The sequence below is a fragment of the Pan troglodytes genome, chromosome 4 (assembly GCF_028858775.2).
Source record: "Pan troglodytes isolate AG18354 chromosome 4, NHGRI_mPanTro3-v2.0_pri, whole genome shotgun sequence".
In the NCBI taxonomy this organism is placed as follows: domain Eukaryota; kingdom Metazoa; phylum Chordata; class Mammalia; order Primates; family Hominidae; genus Pan; species Pan troglodytes.
In genome coordinates, this window is record NC_072402.2 from 131,357,471 (window position 1) to 131,380,807 (window position 23,337).

Sequence of the window (23,337 nt, forward strand, 5' to 3'; positions counted from 1 at the left end):
AGGGCATCTGCTCGTATGTCCGGCTTGAGCTCCTGCCTGAGAGTTGCTGTGGCTCTGGAGTCTCAGAAGCTGCATCACTCACACCTCTGACCATTCCCTTCCCAGGTGGACTCCCCCCCACCACCAGACCCAGAGTCTGTCCTGGGGGCCAGAGGGGCAGGCACAGAAACTGGCGCCTGGCCCCCAGGATTAAGAAGACACTATTAAAAAGCATCGCTGGTTTCCCCTAAATTTGGCAGTAGGAAAATAACTTAGGATTTTCAAGAAGAGTCCTAGTCGCTCACTGATCCGTCTTTTCCCCTCACAGATTGTGACACAGGCCCATTCCCGGTGAACATTTTGGCTGGCAGTTACTTCACCACCTATTGAAATTCTGTTTACGTTTGGCCCAGAGAACCTGGACGGATGTTTGTATCTCGGGGGCCCCATCTAGTACAGTTCCTGGTGCACAGGCTTGCAACAAATTTACGAAGGTAACAGACCAAGCTGCCGGCGCTGTTTTTCACTGGAGGAAAGCTCGGCGGAAGCGACACCTAGAGGGGAGCGGCGGGCTGTGGCCGCGCCATTCATCAGTGTCGGCGGCCCGCGGCCCGCGGCCGCGAGCGAGGGCTGCTGGACAGCGCCCCGGCACCCGCTCTCGGGCCGCGACACCGACCTTGCCGGGCCCGCCCCGCTGACCCGCGCACTCCTAGTGCACTTGCCGCGCCGCCCGGAGGCTCGCCGCGCTCTGGAAACCAAGAAACCCCACTGCCTCGGCGGCTTTCCGCTCCCCCAAGAGTTGCGGGCACAAAGTCCTCAGGTGGCAGGCCTGGGTTGGCGCCGCTTTGTCGGCTGCAGGGAGCCCCAAAGACTAGCGTCAGCTCGTCCCCAAACTCGAGGCGACACGCGCCGAAAGCAGAGTGCTGTGCCTGCCTCGTCCAGGTCCCTCCTGAAACTCAGAACTCGTCTTTGTTTTGCGGGCGCAAAGAGGGCGGAGATCATCCACAGTGCAAGCTCTCTTAGGACCAAGCCCCCAGCCCGAACGCTGAACGCCCCCAACACACTGCTCCCTAGACACCTTCAAGCGGGTACCCCGGGCCGCTCACTCTGGACCGCGGCCGGCTACGCACAAGCAGCGCCGCAGGCTGCCTGGAGTCGGGTCGTGCCCTGATTCCTTCCTCCCCAGCCTCACACGCGGCGGACCCCGGGGAAGCCAGGGCCAGACGAAGCGCAGCGGGCCCTTTGGGCTGCAGCGAGGAGACGCAAGTTTCCCCGCAAAGCCGCGGGGAGGAGGTGCTGAGAATGCCTGCCCGGCGCCCCAACCCGGAGCCAAGGGCACCGGGTCCGGGCCGAGGGGCCGCGCTCGCCTGGCTCCGCCGGGGCCGCTCGGGGTCCTGAACCCAAGAACGGCGCCTGCAGGATTTCGGAGCCGGGCGCGAGCTGCGGGCTCGGCCCGAGCGCTTCTGCGTGGCGCCCCGCGTGCCAACCGGGTCACTCCGGTCCCCACCGTAGACCCCGGCCACGAGCCTCGGCGTCCCAGCCTCTCCTCGAGTCCTGGCCTTGGCCGGGGTAGCCCTGCCGAGCCCTGGCCCAGCCGTCCCTTCCCCGCGGGCAAACTTGGCTTTCCCGGCGCGGGCAGTAAGGACAAGCAAGCGCCCGCGCCCGGCCCTGCAGCAAGATGCGGGGCCGCGGGCGCCAGGACCCCAGTGGGGTGCAGCGGGACCGGCTGGTGGCGGCGCCAGCGACATGGCACCCTCCCCGCGCCTGCTCCGGAGCTGCGCCCGCGTACCTGAGACGGCCGGGGCCGAGGGGAAGACCAGGTGGCCGGACTTGGGCGGGAGGGAGGGAGCGCCCCGTGGCGGCGGCGGCGACCCCGCCCCGCGTCCTTCGGCTGGTTTCTCGGGCTGTCGGCGGGTCCCGGGCTCGCTGGAGGCTGTTGAGGCTCCAGCTCCCTGAGCTGCCGCTGCCCGCTGCTGTGCCACCGCCGCCGCGGCTGCCCTATTTCTGCCGCCGGGACCGGAGCCCGTGACGTCACCCTCTGGGCCCCGCCTGCCCAATCGCCGCCACCTGTGCGCGCCGCCCGCCCGCCAGCCGGTCAGACCCGCGCGGCGGCCACGGCAGGTGCGCGGAGCAGGCGGGCGCGCACGCGGGGCGCGATGACTCGGGAGCGCTGGGGCCATCTAGGGCCCGGAGGGAGGAGGGCCAGCGTAGCGCTCCTGCCTCTGGCTAGCGTGGAGCTCGGCAAGTGACAGCCCCTCTTCACCCCTGCTCTCCTCCAGGCTCCTTTCCGGGCCAGGTTCCCCAAAGCTGTGCTCTCCAGGCGCACAGGGGGTCTCTGAATCCGTGGCCATTGCTCGTGGAGTCCAGGCGGGCCGGTACACCACAGCAGGAGAGCTGTCCCTGGGGACAAAGTGGGTGAAATCCCCCGCCGTTGAGACCCAACAACCTGGGAAACAGCAAAGGTTTTCTCTTTTCTGAATCTTCCCTCTTCCAACTACAGAATCTTAAGACATTCTGGGCATACAGGGGCAATCCCAAGTGACATTTGCCTACCTGACCTGGCTGGGCCCAGAGGGTCCCTTCTCCCTTAGAACAGGATATTTCCCCATCCTGATCCCATCCTCAAGCCTGGGGCTCCCAAACTTTTCTGGATCCCTCTTTAACATCAGCAGCTTTTGAGATCAGTCTTCCTTCCCGAATGAACTGGAAACACCTTTGTAACAACTAGGGGCCCATAAATGGTCATACCGTAGCCTCAGTCTGGCAGGAAACTTAGGAGGGAGCCCCTACCCAGGCCAGGCTGATGGCCAGGAGACTTTCTGAGGGCCTGCCTCCTGCTCTGGCTGCGTGGGCACCAGGGGCCTTCCTGGCTTAGGTGAACAGTGTTCTGTCCATGCCTCTGTAATCTCTCCTGGCCTGGGGGAGGTGACAGAGGGGATTTTTCTGAGGATGAAGTTAGTTAAATATAAGGAAAAGGGGAAGAATAATGGAAGGCTGACCTGAAGAAAGAGATATTACGTTTGTTTCTTCCTTCCACAGATTTTCCTGCCGCTGAACCCCTCCAATGCAGCAGGCACTGTGCTATTAATAGTTGGAGAGATACAGCAGTGAATGGGCCAGCGCGGTCTTGGCATCACACAGTTTTGGTCTGGGGTCCAGCTCTCCCTCTATCACTGCCAAGCTATGTAATGCAGAGCCAATCGTATCTCTACTGTAGGTATCAGTTTCCCCACTTGTAAAATGAGGGGTTGGACAAAACCTGGTTGACTTCCCATGTGGATACCATGATTTTTACTCAGAAGGATAAAGGCTACTACATCCTCAGTGACCCTGGGCCCTAGCCAGTGTGATCCTCTCTCAGATTTGACTATGAATCTTTGCCAAGGCCACCATGACTGAACTTCTGGGGCTGGCTAGGGGCCAGATTCTCCATGGCAGGACTGGGGAAGGGACGGCACTTTTCATCTTGGGAAACAGAAAAGAGAAAATGAGTATAAAAGGAAGCAGGGAAGTTTGGAAATGTGCTGTGCCTCCCTCTGAAATGTAATTCTAAGTCTGTGGTCAGGAACGTACACCATGGCTTAGAGGCTGGATTCGGCTCTCCTCTCAGACATGAGGTATTTGGAAAAGCAGATTTCTATTCTCAGCTCTGATCACAAAGTCCCTGAGTCAGCCTAGTGGCCTTATTACATAATCAAAGCAGGACTTTGTGTATTTGTTGTTTTTTAATAACTCAAGGTCATATGTAAATCAGGGTCTATAGGTTGACCAAGATCAGAAATAGCTCTGTTTAATGCAGTGAACAGGCACTGAACTTCTACACGCTTCCCAAAGAAGTAGAAGAAGGTAGTTGCTGCAAACCAGATGTATGGAATATTCCTTAGAGAGAACGCCAACATCTGAAGTGAGCTGTTTAACTACTGTGCATAAAATAAGAGTGAAATTAAAAGTCACCTTGGAATGAGAAAGGTGAAGTGTGAATGACAAAATAAAACAAGGCTCTAGGGAAGCAGCATCAGATGCCAGTAACCTTGACACCTCTTTGAATTGCTCTGTGCTTTTACCTCTCAGTGTAAGTTTTTGTTTAATAGTACACCCCAAATTGGAAAATAGGCTAGATTTCACACTGAGAATTTCAAAATTTGCCTGAAACCCTGTTTCAGAACTTGCAAGCATACTGATTCTCAATAGCCAACTAGGATTCTTAGGGGAAATAATGGTTAAGTTTTGAATTTCATGTAATTCAATAAGCTTGGAATAGGGGAGCTAAAAGGAAACATAAATTCCAGTTACTGCCCCCCAGCCCCACTCTGTTTTTGGTGAGTAGTTCAGCCAGAGACACACATAAAAACATTATTAATATACTTTTACAAGATCAAAAAGTTTAAGCAACCCAAATATTTTTTTACGTTGCTGGTTTAAAATCTTTTTTCTATTTCTAATCCTTACCAAAAACACAACAATGTAATGAAAAACTACTGCCAAACGATGTGTGTCTCTTAGGACATTTCAGATTACACCTGCATATCAGGATACTCAGAGATGACACATAGCCATGGGAATCAGGAGGAAGCAAGGCACTTTCTCCAGATCCAACCAAAAGTATCTGCATCACTAACTGTGGGTCAGCTTACCCTTGGGAGTACCCACTAGGCTGGTCAAACAGTGCCTAGAAATACTCATTAGAAGCCAGACTGGGAAGTCATGTGAGAAGGAGGGAAAAGGCAGGAAACAGTCTTCCTTGTCTTGCATAATTTAACGTTCTGCTGCCTGTTCAAAAAATATTTTTGTAAATCTTCAAACCAAACCATGCAGTTTACTGAAGAGCCAGCCCTGTGCTTAGGAGAGCCCTGGATGGGAGGCACAAGGATGGGGTCTCTCTCCTGCCTCAGCCTCTAGGGCTCAGTGAGCCTGGGAGAGTCACACCTTTCCCAGAACTTGTTTTCTCTTAAGTGGGAATTGGGGATGGGTACATGGGAGGCAGTCATACTAAACGACATGTCTAAGGCCATTTTCAGTTCTAAAGGTCTATGCCTTTATTTTGCCTGTATTTATAGAAGTTCAGTTATTCTGATCTAAACAGAGCTATGATGTTGAAGTTTTCCTCTAAGTCTAATATTAATGCTTATTTTTAAGATGATAATTCATTAATCATCTAGAAATTAAGGGAATGTAGGCAGTAAGTTCAAGATCCTAGACTTAAGATTACACATACATAATTGTTTTTAACTTTATTTCAGGGAGAAAAGTAGCTAGCATGGAGATAAGGTATTCATTCAAGGGACAACTGTGATTGGGGAAATTTTTCGAGACAAAGAAGAAGTGGTATAGAGTAGGAATTTTAATGAAGAAGTTGGGATAAATGAGAAGATGCAGTGATGGAAAGGGAATTGTGAATGGTAAAAATGGAGGGAGATGAACATAAAACCCTCACCATGGCATTGTTACCAAGGCAAATTCCCAGCAAACTCACAGGGGCTGGATTGATGGCACAAGGGGACCAAGAAAGGTGCTGATAACAGGAGGAAACTGCAGTCTGCTACTCTTAAGAATGTATTGTTTACAAGGGATAATTGGGGATGAGATGGCCAGGCCTACAGCCACAAACTATCATACCCTACTGAGTATAGGCAAAAGGGATGAAAGAGGGAACATATTAAGAGGAGAGTGAAAAGAGGGGCCAATTTCCTTTCTTCGAAAGGGACAACATAAATTTTTATCATGACCCTGTTTTCCAACTCACCAGTATAGAATCATAAATAATGTGAAAATCTAAATCTATCTATCTATCTAATTTTAAAGGTGAACTGCTACCTTAGGGAGCTTCCATTCTTTTTTTTCCTCTTCTTTTCTTTTTGAGACAGGGTCTTACTCTGTCACCCAGGCTGGAGTCCAGTGGTGGGATCACAGCTCACTGTAGCCTCAACCTCCCTGGGCTCAGGTAATCCTCCCACCTTAGCCTCCCAATAGCTGGGACTACAGACATGCACTACCATACCCAGGTAATTTTTGTACTTTTTGTAGAGACGGGGTCTCCCTGTGTTGCCCAGGCTGGTCTTGAACTCCTGGGCTCAAGTAATTTGCCCCACCTCGGCCTCCCAAAGAGCTGGGATTACAGGCATGAGCTACCTGGCTGGCTGAAGCTTCCATTCTTCTAAATAAACGTTCCTTTCAAATGAATATGCAGTATTATGATGGGTCACCTCAAGGGCTATGAAGACAACTATCCAATCTTCAGGGGTATAAGATGGTACTGGACTTAGTTGATAGGCCACCCTAGATCTGAGCAGCCATTCTGACCTCTTTGACCCTAACCTGGACCAGGGCTTTGGACACTTACTTGTCTTGCTTCCTAGCAAGAGTGGCCCTATTAACTGTTCCATGCCATCTCCACAGTCTTAGAGCCAGTTCCCCTGTGCTGTTACTGCCACTACTTCAGATCAAGAAGTCCTGTCTGGCTGGGCATGTTGGCTCATGCCTGTAATCCCAGCTCTTTGGGAGGCTGAGGCAGGCGGATCATGAGATCAAGGGGTCGAGACCATCCTGGCCAACATGGTGAAACTCCGTTTCTACTAAAAATACAAAAATTAGCTGGGCATGGTGGCATGCACCTGTAGTCTCAGCTACTCAGGAGGCTGAGGCAGGAGAATCACTTAAACCTGGGAGGCAGAGGTTGCAGTGAGCTGAGGTCGTGCCACTGCACTCCAGCCTGAGCAACAGAGCGAGACTCCATCTCAAAAAAAAAAAAAAAAAAAAGTCCTGCCTGAGGCACCAAATGACAGCGAGAAACTGGCCTCCATGCCTATGCATTTGTCAGACTCAAGACCTGGGGCTCTGGCTTCCCCAGAGACCTCCTGAAGAGGCTACTCAATACAGCACAGTTAATGCCCTGAGGGCTGGACTTTGACCAGTGGGAGACTGGGCACAGGAGGAAGCCAGCAGACAAATTCCCCCTTGTTTCCCTGGATGGTCTCTACGGAGATGCAGTGCCCCAAGTCTTCTTTGAAGATACTGTGGAGGCCCAGCACACACACAGCTGCACTTGTTACAAGGCTGTGGCCTGCTCAGCATTTGAGCTTTCTCCTTCCCTGCACCTGCTTCCCTAGGATTTTCCTTCTCCTTGATAAAGTGTTAGCTTATAAACTTTGCCTCCAGTTCTGTATTCTAGAGACCCCAGACTGATAGAAGTAACTGGAAGTAAGAGTGGCGACTTTTCAAGAGGGCAGAGGACAAAGTTCTTTCACAGGGGTACTTAGGCAGAGATATGATTAGATGAGGGCATGACATACGAGAAGATCTAGCTGGGAGGGCATTTAGGCAGAAGGCCTAGCAGGCATAAAGAAGGAACTGGCTGATGTAGCTAAGCAGAGGGATCCAGGCAAAGAGTTGCAGAAGAAGGAGAGGGCTAGGCAAGGACCAGATCACACAGGGTCCTGACAAATGCAGTAGCCCTTCGTTATCCACGGGGATATGTTCCAAGACACTTAGTGGATGCCTGAAATCATGGATAGTACTGCACCTGTATATACTGGTTTTTCCCATACATACATACCTATGATAGTTTAATTTATAAATTAGATACAGTAAGAGATTAACAACAACAATAATTCATAACATATAACAATATATTATAATAAAAGTTATGTGAATACGATTATATATATCTTCCTCTCAAAATACCTTATTATATGTAATGTTTCAGACTGCGATTGACTGCAGGTAACTAAACCTGTGGAAAGTGAAAGTGAAACCTCAAATAAGGGGGAACCACTGAAAAGACTCTAGATCTGATGTTAGGTGTAAGGAAAGCCATGGAGGGGAGGAGGGTGAGCAAGGATCTATAGTATGTTTTTAACAGATGTCTCTGGCTGCTGTATGAAGAACAAACTAGATAGAGAGGATAGTGACCAGATGCAAGAGTGAAAGCAGGAAAGACCAGATGCTCAGTTGTCAAGAGGTGCAAAGTGATGTCTAACCCATTATCGTCATCACTACCATCCAACCAGCACCTAAGGTTTATTGATTGCTAACTATGCCTTGGACACCAGTCCTAGCCCTTTATATGTATTGTTTTTCCTAATCCTCATGACAACTCTGTAAGATCCTTATTGTATAAATTAAGCTCAAAGAAGTTACCCAGTTTATCTAAGGCAATTTGGCTGGCAAATGGCAGAGCTAGGATTTGACTCAGAGCCTGTCCTCATAATCACTACACAATTCTGTATCAGTTACACACTGTGTGTGTATATGGCAGCTATCACATATCTCAGGATTTACGTACTACAAATAGGTGCCTAGAGAACCTTCTCTTCTGAATCTATGGGTATATTTAATTAGTTGTCCTCATCATGAACCCTTGTCATATAAAATCAAAACCAAACATGTAGTCTAAGAAATTATGGTAGACATTGTTGATTGGATACTCAAAGTATATTTCTCTCTTCTTTTCTGCATATAGAATGTCAATTCCATTCAGGTGTCTCACCTTCAGCATGGTCTAAGCCAATCATGAAGCTCTTTTCCAGTGGTGATCAGGGAGCCCAGTTCTGGCTGAGGAGAGGTGACAGAGTGTCAGCTGAGGAGACAAAGAGGTACACAGGAAGAGGTGGTACCTCTTTTCCCTCTTGATACTTTCATTAAGTATAAGACACCCCTAGACCCACAGCCACCAACTTGTGACCCTGTAAATGGCTAAGTTGGCTCATGGAGGATGGTGGAACAGGGAGAGAAAAAGAACCTAGGTCCTTAATGAGCTGCGGAAATAACCCATTCTAAAGCTGTCCTACCTCAGGATTTATTTTCCTTCCTACTTAAATCAATTGAGTTGGATTTTTCTGTTACTCAAAGTAGAAAACACATCAAATGAAAAAGAAGTCAAAATGTAAATAAAAACCCAATGCATTATTTGAATGGCTTCAGGCACACAGCATGGGAGGCAAATGCTATTAATATGGGCATCATCCCCACTTTCCATGTCGAGATGCGTTTTGTACATTATTTGCCAAGAACCCCAAGTTGGTCAGCGGTTGAAGTCTCCTGCCTCCAACCCAGTGCTGAGACATATGGTAATTTTCAGTTATGGAGAACATTTAATTAACTAAGACCCTCCATTTCCTAATTGCAGTAAATAAAAACAGTGGGCATATAACAACTGACATGAACAGGATGCTTTAAAGCTGACAAATGCATGCACATACGTCAGCATTGCCTAGCCATATGTGACCTGCAAGCCTTTCACTACAACCCTCTTCAAAACATTTTAAAATAGTCTTACCATTTTGGTGTAGTATATAACAAAGAAGTGATTTGAAGTTTAAACAAATTATTTCAGAGTATCATATTAAATGTTATCTTCTAAAATTGGCTTTAATGCATTCATTAATAACATTCATGAAATAGTCATTGCAGATAAGTTCCATTTTGTATCATTTAACAAGTATATAATATTTAATTTTTATTTAATTAAATGAAATAAAGCATCATTGTCTGACACATACGCTAAAAAATGATGTCACATCTAGTTAGGGGATAGAATGTATACAAAAAAGTGTTTTAGGACTAAAATCCTTGACAGTGCCTCAAGTATAGGCAAAAAACTGTCTTTCAAGAATTGGTGCCTAAAATTCTGGAATTTCATGCTTTAAAACACTACCATTTTATTTATATATTTTCTATGTTTTGTTTATAAATGGCAGGAGGGGAAAGATTTCAGGCCACTATTTCCAAGCACTCTGCAAATAACATATTGTGGGTGTGGATACAGCCTTTATTCTCAACACATGAAAAACCAAACTGAATATAATTGTCACTCTATTTTTCTCTTTTTAACACTGTTTTTGAAGTATGAAAGACAGCTTGATAGTCTATATATAAGGATTTTTATCAGATGAATGCAATTTACAGATTGGTGAAGGTAATTTTGAAGCAAAATTGTAGACTTAACATTTTTTGCTCTTAATTAGCTTGTATTTCATCATCAGGTTCCTTATGTTTCTAGTCTTTAAACACAGCCTATTATGGGCACAAATCAAAATATATGACTAAGAAAAACACCAATTTAAAATTATAACAGTCTCAAGCATCCCAGCAGTCAGTGATGTTCAACCAAGAGATAAACTGAGTAAAGGAATCATCAGTGTCCTCATCTGCCTTCCTCCACCTAACCACTGTGTGTGCTTGCTTGCTACATACCAACAGGCTTTCAGTCTTTTATTACAAATGGAAAAAACTGTGGTGATCAGGGAACACTTCTACACTGCCGGTGGGAATGTAAACTAGTACAGCCACTATGGAAAACAGTGCAGAGATTCCTTAAAGAACTAAAAGTAGAACTACCATTTGATCCAGCTACTGGTTATCTACCCAGAGGAAAATAAGTCATTATTCGAAAAAGATACTTGCACATGCATGTTTATAGCAGCACAATTCATAATTGCAAAATCGTAGAACCAACCCAAATGCTCATCAATCAAAGAGTGGATAAAGAAACTGTCGTATATATACACGACAGAATACTACTAAGCCATAAAAACGAATGAATTAAGAGCATTTGGCCGGGCTTAGTGGCTCATGCCTGTAATCCCAGCACTTTGGGAGGCCGAGGTGGGCGGATCACAAGGTCAGGAGATTGAGACCATCCTGGCTAATACGGTGAAACCCCGTCTCTACTAAAAATACAAAAAATGAGCTGGGCGTGTTGGCATGCGCCTGTAGTCCCAGCTACTTGGGAGGCTGAGGCAGGAGAATGGTGTGAACCCGGGAGGTGGAGCTTGCAGTGAGCCGAGATCATGCCCCTACACTCCAGCCTAGGCGACAGAGCGAGACTCCGTCTCAAAAAAAAACAAAAAACAAAAAACAAAAACAACAAAAAAAGAGCATTTGCAGTGACCTGGATGAGATTAGAGACTGTTATTCTAAGTGAAGTAACTCAGGAATGGAAAACCAAACATCGTATGTTCTCACTGATATGTGGGAGCTAAGCTATAAGGACACAAAGGCATAAGAATGATACAATGGACTTTGGGGACTTGGGGGAAAGAGTTGGGAGGGGGTGAGGGATAAAAGACTACAAATATGGTGCAATGTATACTGCTCGGGTGAAGGGTACACCAAAACCTCACAAATCACCACTAAAGAACTTACTTATGTAACCAAATACCTGTATCCCAATAACTTATGGAAAAATAAAATAATAAAAATAAAAATAAAAACAAATGGAAGAAAACCAATATATCACTTAGTGATTTTTTGATTTTTTAAATTTTGAAATAATTCTAGATTCACATACATTTGTAAGAAATAATACAGAGAGATCTTGTGTACTCTTTACCCAGTTTCCTCCAATGGTAACAACTTGAAAAACCATAGTACAATATCACAACCAGGTAATTGACATGTATAAAATGAAGATAAATGGCAGTCCCATCACAAGAATCCTTTCTGTGGCTTTTTTATGCCCATCCCACCTCCCTTCTCTCTCTCCCTCCCCCCTTATCCCTAATCTCTAGCAACCTCCATTTTTTTTCTCATTTTTATAATTGTGTCATTTTAAGAATGCTGTGTAAAGGGAATCATACAACATGTAACCTTTGGTAGATTGGCTTTCTTTGCTCAGCATAACTACCTTGAGAATCATACAAGTTGTTGCATGTGTCAATAGTTTTGCTCCTTTGTATGACTGAGTAGTATTCCATGGTATGGAAGTGCCACATTTGTTTAACCACCTGGCTTTTTCTATTTTTTGGTGATTACAAATAAAGTTGCTATAAATATTTGTGTACAGGTTTTTGTGTGAACATAAATTTTCATTTTTCTGGGATCTATGCCCATGAGTACAATTGTTGGCTTGTATGATAGTTACATGTTTACTTCTTTAAAAAAGTGGCCAATTTCGAATAAAAATGTTACACGAAAAAGCCAAAAAATAAAAGAACCAGCAAAATTATTTTTCAGAATAGCTAAACGATTTTACCTTCCTACTGGTAATGTATGAGTGATTCCATTTCTCTGCATCCTTGCCTGCATTTGGTGTTGTCACTATTTTTTATTTTAGCCATTCTGACAGGTGTGTGGTTTTAACTTACATTTCTCTAATGGCTCATGATGTTGAACATCTTTTCATGTGCTTATTTGTCATCTGTGTATACTCTTTGGTGAAATATCTCTTCATTCTAATTGCATCGTTTGGTTCTTTTACTGTTGAGTGTTGAGAGTTTTTTGTACATTCAAGATGCTAGTTCTTTGTTGGTGTGGTTTAGAAATGTTTTCCTCCAGTCTCTAGCTTGTTTTTCCAATCTCTTAACGGGTCTTCTGCAGAGCAAAAGTTTTTAATTTTGATGCAGTCAGACTTATCATTTTTTCCCTTTTGTGGGTCTTGCTTTTGGTGTCAAGTCTAAATACAAAATCCCAAAGATTTTCTCCACTTTTTAAATAAAAGTTTAACAGTTTTATGTTTTACAATTGAATCTTTCCCCATTTTGAGGGAATTTTTATACAAGGTCTGAGACTTAGGATGAGGTTCTTTTTTTTTTCCTACAAATGTCCAGCACCATTTGTTGAAAAGCCTATCCATTGACTTATTTTACATCTTTGCCAAAAATCAACTGGGTAGAAATTGCAAGGGTCCCTGAATAGCCAAAACAATCTTTTAATAGAAGAACAAAGTCAAAGGGCTCACACTTCAATGCTTACTACAAAGCTGCAGAAATTAAAGTATGGTACTGGTATAAGGACAGACATATAGACCAATGGAATAGAATTGAGAGTTCAGAAATACACATCTATGGCCAACTGATTTTCAACAAGGGTTCTAAGACTATACAATGGAGAAAGAACTATCCCTATGACAATTGGCCCTGGGATAACTCGATATCCACATGCAAAAGAATGTGTTTAGACCCCTACCTCACACCAAATTTAAAAACTGACTTAAAATTGAATTATGACCTAAATATAAGAGCTAAAAACATAAACTCTTGGGGGGAAATCATAGGAGTAAATCTTCATGACCTTGGATTTGGCAATGTATGCTTAGATATAACACAAAAAGCATGAGTAACAAATATAAATAAATTTGAGTTTATCAAAATTTAAAAACTTTTGTGTATCAAATAACCTTATCAAGAGAATAAAAAGACAACCCACAGACTAAGAGAAAATATTTGCATATATATCTGATAAGGAATAAGAACTTGCATGACTCAACAACAAAAAGATGAACAACTCAATTAAAAGCTAGGCAGAGGACTTGAACAAACATTTCTTCAGAGAAGATATACAAATGGCTGAATATTTGCATTAAGGAAATACAAATCAAACCACAATGATATACCGCTTCATACCCACTACAAGGAAGGCTATAATAATATATATTTTAAAGGAAAATAACAAGTGTTGGTGAGGATATGAATCACTGGAAGCCTCATACTTTGCTGATAGAAATGTAAAATTGTTCAGTCGTGGAAGACAGTGTGGTGGGTCCTTAAAAGTTAAACATAAAATGGTCATATGACCCAGCAATTCCACCCCTAAGTATATGCCCAAAAGAATTGAAAATAAGTGCTCAAAAATTGGCACATGAATGTTCGCAGCAGCAATACTGACAACAGCTAAAAGGTAAAAATGACTCAAATGTTCATCAATGGAAGAACTGATAAATGAATTGTGGTATATGCATACAATGGAATATTATTTAGCCACAAAAGGAACAAAGTACTGATACATGCTACAACATAGCTGAATCTCAAAAACATGTTAAGTGAAAGAAGGCATACACAAAACGTCACATATTATATGATTCTTTTAATATGAAATATTCAGAATCGGTAAATCCATAGAAACAAAGCAGATTGGTGGTTGAAAGAAGGAATAGAGAGTAATTACTTCCCATAAGGTATGGGGTTTTATTTTGGGGTAATGAAAATGTTTTGAAACTAGCTAGAGGTGATGGTTGCGCAACATCGTGAATATGCTAAATGTCACTGATTGGTTCATTTTAAAATGGTTAATTGTATATGAATTTCACTTCCAAACAAAAAAATACTCAAGCACATTTTGTGGGTTTATTTCTGGGTTCTCTATTCTGTTCCATTGATCTATGTATCTGTTTCTCTAACAATATCACATAGTTTTGATTTCTATAGTTCTGTCTTGAAATCAGTGATTCCTTACCATTTTTCTTTTTTTCAAAATTATGTTAGCTATTCTTGGTCTTTTATCTTTCTGTATAAATTTTATAATCATCTTGTCTATATCTACAGAAAATCTTATTTTAATTTTGGTGGGAATTTTGTTAAACCTGTGTATCATTTTGGGGAGAATTGACATTTTACTATGTTGAGTATGTCTCTTCATTTATTTAGAGCTTCTCTCATTTCTTTCATTACTTTTAGTAGTTTTCTCTTTATTTCTCTTGGTATATATTTCTTTTTATATTTTGTTGTATTGTCTGCTAATATTTCCGTTAAGAATGTTTGTGTCTACATTCATGAGAGATATGGGTCTTTAGTGTTTTTTTTTTGTAGTGTTTTTGTCTGGTTTTGGTATTAGGGTAATACTAGCTTCATAATATGAACTGAGACATATTCCTTCCTCCTCTGTTTTCTGGAAAAGATAAGTGTAGAATTGGTGTTAGGTCTTCAAACATTTTGTAGAATCCTCCAGTGAAACCATCTGAGCTGAAGATTTTCTTTTGGGGAATTTTTAGTTGTTAATTCAATTTTCCTAATAGTTATAGGACTATTTAAATTACCTTAATATTGGAGGAGTTGTGGAAGTTTATACATTTTGAAGAATTATTTCATTTAATTTTAGTTGTCAAATTTGTGTGTATAGAGTGGTTAATACTACCTTATTCTTTGTTTGATGTCTATAGAGTGTGTAATAATAGTCCTTGTTTAATTCCTGGTATTGGTAATCTATGCCTTCTCCCTTTTTTATTTTTGTCAGACTTTCTTAAGGTTTGGTGTCGATTTTATTGATCTTTAAAAATAACTCTTTGTTTCATTGATTTTTCTCCATGGGGTTTTTGTTTTCAATGTCATCAATTTCTTTTCTTATTTTTATTATTTCCTTAGTTCTGCTTGCTTTGGGTCTATTTTAGTCTTCATTTTCTAAGCTCTTGAGGTGTGAGCTTAGATTATTTGAGACAGTTCCATATATATATATATATATAATTTGTGCGTGTGTGTGTGACAGAGACAGGTTTCTCCCTGTTGCCCAGGCTAGTCTTGAATCCTGAGCTCAAGCAATTCACCTGCCTCAGTCTCCCAAAGTACTTGGATTACAGGTGCGAACCACTGCACTTGGCCCTCTTTTCTAAGGTATGCATTTAGTGCTATAACTTTCCCTCTCAGAACTGCTTTATGTCCCATAAATTTTGATATGATGTGTTCTCATTTTCATTCAGTTTAATATATTTTTTTATTTCCTTTGAGACTTCCTCTTTGACCCATGGATTATTTAGAAGTGTGTTGTTATGTTTCCAATTGTTTGGAAATTTTCCTGTACCTTTCTATATGGATTTCTAGTTTTGTTCCTTTGTGGATGGAGAATGCACCCCACGTGATATAAATTCTTTCAAAGTTAGTGAGGTTTGTTTTATGGCCCAGTATATGGTCTATTTTGTTACATGTTCTGTGCACACTTTTAAAAATGTGTATTCTGCTGTTGTTGGGTGGAGTATTCTGCAACTATTGATTGGATCCTGTTTGTTGATGGTGTTCTTGAATTCTTCTTTACCTTTGCTGATTTTCTATCTAGTTGTTCTAACAGTTGTTGAGAGAGCAGGTATTGAAGTCTCCAACTATAACTGAATGTGTCTGTCCCTCCTTTCATTTCGTTCAGTAACTGCTTCACATATTTTGCAGCTCTATTTATGCTGCATACACATTTAGTATTGTTATATCTCCTTGGTAGACTAATCCTTTTACCATTATATGATGTTCCTCTCTGTCTTTTTTTTTTTTTTTTTGCTATGAAGTCTACTGTATTAGGCTGTCCTCACACTGCCAATAAAGACATTCCCAAGACTGTGTAATTTATAAAGAAAAGGGGTTTAATTGACTCACAGTTCCACATGGCTGAGGAGGACTCACAATCATGGCAGAAGAGCAAGGGATGTCTTACATAGCAGCAGACAAGAGAATGAGAGCCAAGAAAAAAGGGGTTTCCCCTTATAAAACCATCAGCTCTCATGAGACTTACTCACTACCATAAGAACAGTATGGGGGAGATCACTTTCATGATTCAATTATCTCTCACTGGGTCCTCCTATGACACATGGGAATTATGAGAGCTACAATTCAAGATGAGATTTGTGTGGGGACACAGCCAAACCATATCATCTATATTATCTGCTGTTAATATAGGTACTTTGAATTCTTTTGATTAATCTTTGCATACTTTTACGTTCAACCTGCCTATAATGTTATATTTGAAGTGAATTTCTTACAGACAGCATATAGCAGGATTATGTTTTTTAATCCATTCTAAAAATCTCTTTTAATAGCCTATTTAGACCATTTACATTTAATTGACATGTCAATGCTTAAGCCTACCATTTTATTTTTTGTTCTGTGTATGTTTTCTCTTTTTCATTTCTGTTTTCTTTTTCCTGCCTTCTTTCACGTTAAACTTCTAAGATATATTTATATATAATATTTTTGCATTATTTATATTTATTTTTATTCAATTTGTATTTATCTGTAGTGTTTTTGAGTATATCTCTTTGTATTACTTTTACCTGGCTGCTTTAAGAATTACATCATATAAAACTCACTCAAAACCACACAACTACATGGAAACTGAACAACCTGGGTAAATAAGGAAATTAAGGCAGAAATAAATAAGTTATTTGATACCAATAAGAACAAAGACACAACCTACCAGAATCTCTGGGACACAACTAAAGCAGTGTTTAGAGGGAAATTTATAGCACTAAATGCCCACAGGAGAAAACAGGAAAGATCTAAAACTGACACCCTAACATCACAATTAAAAGAATTAGAGAAGCAAGAGCAAACAAATTCAAAATCTAACAGAAGACAAGAAATAGCTAAGATCAGAGCAGAACTGAAAGAGATAGAGACACAAAAAACCCTTCAAAAAAAATCAATGAATCAGGAGCTGATTTTTTGTTTGTTTGTTTCTTTTCTTTTCTTTCTTTTTTTTTTTTTTTTGAGACAGAGTTTTGCTCCTGTTGCCCAGGCTGGAGTGCAATGGCATGATCTCGGCTCACTGCAACCTCCACCTCCTAGGTTCAAGTGATTCTCCTGCCTCAGCCTCCCGAGTAGCTGGAATTACAGGCATGCACCACCACACTTGGCTAATTTTGTATTTTTTTAGTAGAGACAGAGTTTCTCCATTTTGGTCAGGCTGGTCTCGAACTCCCAACCTCAGGCGATCCACCCACCTCGGCCTCCCAAAGTGCTGGGGTTATAGGCGTGAGCCACCGTGCCCAGCCACAAGGAGCTATTTTTTTGAAAAGATTAGCTAAATAGATAGACCGCTAGGCCAGACTAATAAAGAAGAAAAGAGAGAAGAATCCAATAGACACAATTAAAAAAGTGAATAAAAAAATAATAAAAAATTAAAAAATAGGAATTCGTGTGATTTTTGCACGTTGATTTTGTATCCTGAGACTTTGCTAAAGTTGCTTATCAGCTTAAGGAGACTTTGGGCTGAGACAATGGGGTTTTCTAAATATACAATCATGTCATCTGCAAACAGAGACAACTTGACTTCCTCTCTTCCTATTTGAATACTCTTTATTTCTTTCTCTTGCCTGATTGCCCTGGCCAGAACTTCCAATACTATGTTGAATAGAAGTGGTGAGAGAGGTCATCCTTGTCTTCTGCCAGTTTTCAAAGGGAATGCTTCCAGCTTTTGCCCATTCAGTATGATATTGGCTGTGGGTTTTTCATAAATAGTTCTTATTATTTTGAAATACATTGCATCAATACCTAGCTTATTGAGAGTTTTTAGCATAAAGAGGTGTTGAATTTTATCAAAGGCCTTTTCTGCATCTATTGAGATAATCATGTGGTTTTTGTCATTGGTTCTGTTCATGTGATGGATTACATTTATTGATTTGCATATATTGAACCAGCCTTGCATGGGGATATCACCACTATTCCCACAGAAATACAAACTACCATCAGAGAATACTATAAACACCTCTGTGTAAATAAGCTAGAAAATCTAGAAGAAATGGATAAATTTCTGGACACATACACCCTTCCAAGACTAAACCAGGAAGAAGTTGAATCCCTGAATAGACCAAAAACAAGTTCTGAAATTGAGGCAGTAATTAACAGCCTACCAACCAAAAAAAAGCCCAGGACCAGACAGGTTCACAACCAAATTCTACCAGAGGTACAAAGAGGAGCTGGTACCATTCCTTCTGAAAGTATTCCAAACAATAGAAATAGAGGGACTCTTCCCTAACTCATTTTATGAGGCCAGCATCAAGCTGATACTAAAACATGGCAGAGACATAACAAAAAAAGAAAATTTCAGGCCAATATCCCTGACGAACATCAACGCAAAAATCCTCAATAAAATACTGGAAATCCAAATCCAGCAGCACATCAAAAAGCTTATCCACCACAATCAAGTTAGCTTCATCCCTGGGATGCAAGGCTGGTTCAATATATGCAAATCAACAAATGTAATCCATCACATGAACAGAACCAATGACAAAAACCACATGATTATCTCAATAGATGCAGAAAAGGCCTTTGATAAAATTCAACACCTCTTTATGCTAAAAACTCTCAATAAGCTAGGTATTGATGCAATGTATTTCAAAATAATAAGAACTATTTATGAAAAACCCACAGCCAATATCATACTGAATGGGCAAAAGCTGGAAGCATTCCCTTTGAAAACTGGCAGAAGACAAGGATGCCCTCTCTCACCACTTCTACTCAACATAGTATCAGAAGTTCTGGCCAGGGCAATCAGGCAAGAGAAAGAAATAAAGAGTATTCAAATAGGAAGAGAGGAAGTCAAGTTGTCTCTGTTTGCAGATGACATGATTGTATATTTAGAAAACCCCATTGTCTCAGCCCAAAATCTCCTTAAGCTGATAAGCAACTTCAGCAAAGTCTCAGGATACAAAATCAATGTGCAAAAATCACAAGAATTCCTATACACCAATAATAGACAGACAGCCAAATCATGAGTGAACTCCCATTCACCGTTGCTACAAAGAGAATAAAATACCTAGGAATCCAACTTACAAGGGATGTGAAGGACTTCTTCAAGGAGAACTACAAACCACTGCTCAAGGAAATAAGAGAGGATGCAAACAAATGGAAAAACATTGCATGCTCATGGATAGGAAGAATCAATATCGTGAAAATGGCCATATTGCCCAAAGTAATTTATAGATTCAATGCTATTCCCATCAAGCTACCACTGACTTTCTTTACAGAATTAGAAAAACAACTTTAAATTTCATATGGAAGCAAAAAAGAGCCCGTATAGTCAAGACAATCCTAAACAAAAAGAACAAAGCTGGAGGCATCACGCTACCTGACTTCAATCTATACTACAAGGCTACAGTAACCAAAATAGCATTGTACTGGTACCAAAACTGATATAGACCAATGTAACAGAACAGAGACCTTGGAAATAATGCCACATATCTACAACCATCTGATCTTTGACAAACCTGACAAAAACAAGCAATGGGGAAAGAATTCCCTATTTAATAAATGGTGTTGGGAAAACTGGCTAGCCATATACATATACAGGGAAAACTGACACTGGACCCCTTCCTTACAACTTATACAAAAATTAACTCAAGATGGATTAAAGACTTAAACGTAAAACCTAAAACCATTAAAAACCCTAGAAGCAAACCTGGGCAATACCATTCAGGACACAGGCATGGGCAAAGACTTCATGACTAAAACACCAAAAACAATGGCAACAAAAGCCAAAATTGGCAAATGGGATCTAATTAAACTAAAGAGCTTCTGCACAGCAAAAGAAACTATCATGAGAGTGAACAGGCAACCTACAGAATGGGAGAATATTTTTGCAATCTATCCATCTGATAAAGGGCTAATATCCAGAATCTACAAGGAACTTAAACACATTTACAAGAGAAAAAAACAAATAACCCCATCAAAAAGTGGGCAAAGGATATGAATGGACACTTCTCAAAAGAGGACATTTATGCAGCCAACAAACTATGAAAAAAGCTCATCATCACTCGTCATTAGAGAAATGCAAATCAAAACCACAATGAGATACCATCTCACGCCAGTTAGAATGGCGATCATTAAAAAGTCAGGAAACAACAGATGCTGGAGAGGATGTGGAGAAATAGGAACACTTTTACACTGTTGGTAGGAGTGTAAATTAGTTCACACATCCTGCAAGACAGTGTGGCAATTCCTCAAGGATCTAGAACCAGAAACACCATTTGACCCAGCAATCCCATTATTGGGTATATACCCAAAGGATTATAAATCATTCTACTATAAAGACACATGCACATGTATGTTTATTGCAGCACTATTCACAATAGCAAATACTTGAAACCAACCCAAATGCCCATCAATGATGGACTGGATAAATAAAATGTGGCACCTATACACCATGGATTACTATGCAGCCATAAAAAAGGATGAGTTCATGTCCTTTGCAGGGATGTGGATGAAGCTGGAAACAATCATTCTCAGCAAACTAACAGAGGAACAGAAAACCAAACACCGCATGTTCTCACTCATAAGTGGGAGTTGAACAATGAGAACACATGGACACAGAGAGGGGAACAGCACACACCGGGGTCTGTTGTGGGGTGGGGGTTAGGGGAGGGATACCATTAGGAGAAATACCTAATGTAGATGACGGTTTGATGGGTGCAGCAAACCACCATGGCACATGTATACCTATGTAACAAACCTGTACGTTCTGCACATGTATCCCAGAACTTAAAGTATAATAATAAAAAAGAATTATATCATATATACATAACACTACACAGTCTTACTAGTTTTATAATTTCACCAGTTCAAGTAAAGTATAAGAATATTACCTCCCTTTACCCTCCCCTGTTTATAATATAAGGGTCTTAAATATTTTCTCTACATACATTTATAACCACAACAGATGGTGTTATAATTTTTGCTTCAAATATCAAACATAATTTAGAAAACTCAGGAGGAAAAGGAAAATCTGTTGCATTTACCCATATTTCTGCTTACCATGATTTTTCTTCTTTCTCAATGTTCCAAAATTCCATTTTTATTTTTTTTCTTTTTAGAAAACTTCCTTTAGACATTCTTTCAGGGTAGTTCTGCTGGAGACAAATTATCTTAGTTTTCCTTTTCCTAAGAATTGTCTTAATTATCATTTTATTCCTGAAGAATATTTTCTCTAGATGTGGGATTCTGGGTTGACAGTTGTTATTCTTTCATCAGTTGAAAAAGGTTGTGCCACTTCCTTCTGGCCTCCATAGTTTTGTGTTTTTTGTTTGTTTTTTTGTTGTTGTTTTCTTTTGAAACAGGGTCTTGCTCTGTTGCCCAGCCTGGGGTGCAGTGGCATGATCATGGCTCATGGCAGTCTCAACCTCCTGGGGCTTAAGCAATCCTCCCAATGCAGCCTCCCAAGTAGCTGGGACTGGAGGTACATGTCACCACATTCAGCTAATTTTTTTTGTATTTTTGTAGAGATGGGCTTTCACTATGTTGCCCAGGCTGGGCTTGAAATTCTGGGCTCAATGATCCACACAACCTGACCTCCCAAAGTGCTGGAATTACAGATGTGTACCACTGTGCCTGCCCAGCCTCCATAGTTTTTAATAACTCCTCTGTCATTCACATTATTTTTGCCATATAGATAAAGTCTCATTTCTCTCTTGTTGCTTTCAATATTTTTTTATTTGTCCTTAATTTTCAGAAATTTTAGAAATTATCTTGGTGTGGATTTATCCTGCTTGGAGTTTGCTAACCTCCTTGAATGTGTAGATTGAGTCTTTTGTTACATTTGGGAAGTTTTCAATCATTATTTCTTTGAGTGCTTTTTGAGCCCTGCCTTCTTTCTCCCTTCCTTCCAGAACTCTAATAACATAGGTCCCACAGGTTCCTGAGACTCTGTTAATTTCAGTCTATTTTCTCTACTATTTTCAGATTGGGCAATATATTGTTCTATCTTCAAACTCACTAATTATTTCCTCTGTCCCCTCCAATCTGCTATTGAACCCATTCATTAAATTTTTTATTTCAGTTACTGTATCTTTCAGCTTTTACATTTTTATTTGGTCCTTCTTTATATCTTTTATTTCTTTGTTGAGACTTTCTCTTGAAAGAGAAATCTTTCTCTTGAAATCTCATTGATTTCAAGTGTGTTTCTAATTGCTTACTGAAGCATTGTCATGATGCCTGCTTTAAAATCTTATCAAATAATTCCAACATCTCTGCCATTTCAGTGTTGGCATCTGTTGATTGTATTTTTCATTGTTTGATATCTTCCTGGTTGGTTGTATGATGATGAGTTTTGAATGAAACCTGGCCAATTTGAATATTATGTTCTGAAACTCTGGATCTTATTTAAACTTTCTGGTTTAACCAGCATTCTCTGACATCACTCTAGTAGGAGAAGGGACAAAGGTGTCATCTGTTAATCCCCAGTGGGTATAGAAGCCCAAGTTCAATACTTAGTGTCTGTTGAACCGAGAAGAGGGAGAGGCTCCTTCTTGGTGGTTGGCAAGGGTAGGAATTCAGTCTTCCTATTAGGCCTTCACTGAACCCTCCCTGGCAGGGAATGATAGGAGTGGCTCATTATGGCTCACCACATGGCTTCCACTGACATCATGGGGTGGAGAGAGGTGGTGGGAGAGTGGCCTTGTTACCAAGGGACAAGCAGTGGTGGTAAAGGTCCTGACTCTCCACTAGGCCTCCTCCAACGCTACCTCAGTGGCAAAGAGAAAGGGTGCCTTCTTCCTGCTGGTGGGGTCAAAACCAAACTCCCTATTTGGCCATCTCTGACACCATTGTGGTGATGGTACTGGGGCACATTGTTGCAGCCTGGCAAGTATGGTAGTCTAGGATCCCTACTTGGCCTTTGTTGGTGTGTGTAGGGATGGGGTCACAGGTCTTTCTGGGATGGTTGGGTGAAGTAGACTGGTTAATGTCTAAAAGTTTTCTGTCTTGCTAGGCTGCCTCTTTCCTGGTCCTTTGGCTAGAGAAAACAGGCTTTTCTCTCTCTTTTTTTTTTTTCCTCTGTACCTGTTGGCATTTCCAGATTGCTGCCTCTTCAGCTCCAAGTCTGGAACATATGAGGCAAAGAGAAAACCCAGAGAACTCATCTCTGTGACAATCTTTGGGTCCTAAATTCCCTAATGAG

General features: G+C 41.6%; 1 protein-coding gene across 1 annotated transcript in view; it reads right to left on the reverse strand.

Moving 5' to 3' along the window:
* FSTL4 (follistatin like 4) overlaps nucleotides 1-2,039 on the reverse strand; it is a 412,420-nt gene extending 410,381 nt beyond the window's left edge. The window contains exon 1 of the mRNA XM_009449652.4: nucleotides 1,769-2,039. The gene's annotated coding sequence lies outside the window, so the exon portion shown is untranslated. The remainder of the gene's footprint in view (nucleotides 1-1,768) is intronic.
* Between the last annotated feature and the right edge of the window lie 21,298 nt (nucleotides 2,040-23,337).